The following is a 2,691-nucleotide window of genomic DNA, read 5'->3' on the forward strand; positions in this document are numbered from 1 at the left end:
GTATAAAATTAGTGCATAAAGTATCGAGAGCGAGAGCGAGAGAGAGCAAGGGAGAGAAAGAGAGAGCAAACACACGCCCCAGCGAGCAGGCGGCAGATAAAGGAGTAAAGTAAACCCAAAAACTTATCCAGTTTGAAAACAAACAAACAACAAAGTAAAAGCAGCGTAACATTCTACACACAAAAATCAAAAAGGGCGTGCGCCTGCGGCACGTATACCGCGCGCGCGCAACACGCGCAACTAAGATGGGTAAGACAAACCCGCAAAAAAAACAAAGAAAAACACGAAAGTAAAACGCGCATAATGAAAATAATTCGAAAATCATCCACGTCCATTATTCTATCGCTAAAAACAACAGACGCGCACATACACGTAAACGCGGAAACACAAACACATTGAACTAAACGGGGGTTTGCCCCGGGAAATAAGGGTACCGGGGCGAGGCGAGGCCAACAAAAACAGTCGCAAAAAAGAAGGTACTAAAATACTTGCTCATCTACAAACAAAACACGAAACAAACACAAACAAACACAGAACACACTGATAACAACGACGTACCTTTTGCGATAAATGAAAACATAACACGAGGCTCACTCACCGACTGATAGAAAGATGAGATGGGAAAAAAGACAAGCGAAGAGCACAACACGCGAACAAAAAAGGGCTGGCAAAGTAAAGAAACGCCAAAGTTTTCGGTAAAGTTTAGTTCGCTTGTGGGTCGTTTTGTGTGTATGTGTGTTTTTTTGGCCTCCCTTTTCTCGACTCCTTGCCGTCGCCACGGGTCCGAGCCGTAGGAAAAAACGAACTCGTTAGGACTGAACAGTTAAACACACATTCCTAGCAGGGGCCGCTGCTGGACCTGCTGCTGGACCCGAGGTTCCGAGCCGAGCCGGGCCCGCTGAAGACGATGTTAAGTAGGTGGCCTGCCAGCCGCTTCGAGCAGGTTTTTATGGTCCGGCCCCACTAGTTGGCCCACTGTTGTCCTTCTGCTCGTATTGCGTTGCGTGCCTTTTCGTTAACCGAATGTATTAACCGACTATATAGAGCGATGGCCGAGGCTCCACATCACCACACCAAAAACACACCTGAAATCCTTTTACCTGGCCCGACAACGACACCGGTCCCCAGGGCTGGTTCCCTCCAATTTCGTTAAACGAGTCACTGAACTTTTACTCCATCAATGTCAGGTTTGGCTCCACGGCAGTTCGCGGAGACGTTTTTGCTGGCCACTTGGTTGCTGGTTGCTTTGTGTTGATTATTGATCACGGCTCGGCCGCTCGGTTGGTTGGCTGGCCAACAAAAACGCCCAAGGACGCTCCGAGCTCGCACTGGAGCTGGAACAACATTTCGGGCCGAGTTTGTGATTCAGTTTCAGGTTTTTGTTTTAGTGCCCACTGCTCATACGTGTGTTTTGCTGGCAAAAAGCACCAGAAATTCGGTCCGTGATTGGGGCTTGGTGTGATTCGTTGATTCGTTGTGCGAGAAAAAAAAGTCGAATCGAATCAGAAGCCAGCGGGAACAGTAACAGGTTGATAAGATCACCTTTACCGGTTGCCGGTGCTGTGCGAAACGAAAACGATTGCGTCCTGCCAATGTGAAGAGAGAAACTATCGAACGGTAGCCCCCCCAGAGAGCAACAATATGACACTCGGAGTAGCCACTAGACTTGCCTAAGCAAAGTGAAACCGAGAACACAGAACAAAGCAAACAGAAACCAATCATCCGCCAGACACACACTCACGTTCCCATTTCATATAAATAATCATTTTATTGGAGAAAAGAAACAAACAAACCCGAAACCCGAAAGCAAACAAAAAACAAGCAAAGCAAAACGGAAAACGGTGGCAAATCAACGAAACCGGTAAAAGAATTGGGCAAGAAGGAGAAAACAATCTAAATTAAGAAGCAAACAGACAGCAAACCGAGTGGGTGAAGGAAAAAAAACACAACCAAACAGAAAGCAGAAACCTACATCACTCAAGTTAGTCACTCTACGGGAGCGAGCGAGGTCGCGGCACTGTTGGCGCGATAACAGTAATAAAAGTTTAATTGAAAGAGATAAAAAGGAAGCGCGGGAGCGGGAGGAGACCCGACGCAGAAACCAAAAACAAATAAGCATACAAGCAAAACTTATCCATACCAACCACGACGGCGAGCGACGGCGCGACGTTCTCGCTCATCGAATGTAAAATGTTATAACTTTACTTATACTACTACACGCGACAGCCGGGGGGCCGGTGAGAGAATGGACGAGGCGCTTGCAGTTTACAGACACCCGCACACACTGGACACTGGACACTGGAACACAACAGATAGGGCCAGAGGCGGTCAAAGGATGAAGCAATCAATTTCAATCCCCGAGCCCGATCGAGCGGCCGTCCGAAGGCGAGTTGATGCAGTTCGAGCGCACGGAACGAAAAGGACATTCTTCCCAGAAAACGGCCCAAAATCCCGGGTTGTAATTAAAGTAAAAGCTCGGACTACCGAAAAAGCAGGACACACAATTAGCCGACCGACAGAAACACATCACGCAAGCAGCAGGAACGCCACGGGACGCGGGCACCGGCACCGGCACGGGATCGGGATAAAGCGAGCGAAAAGCGTGACCGGCGCCGGCGGCCACGGGAAGACAGTGAAGGAGAGGGAGGGAAAAAGATATTGTAGTTATATATTAGTTAGGTAATTCATGAA

Source organism: Anopheles bellator, chromosome 1 (assembly GCF_943735745.2).
Source record: "Anopheles bellator chromosome 1, idAnoBellAS_SP24_06.2, whole genome shotgun sequence".
Classification (NCBI taxonomy): domain Eukaryota; kingdom Metazoa; phylum Arthropoda; class Insecta; order Diptera; family Culicidae; genus Anopheles; species Anopheles bellator.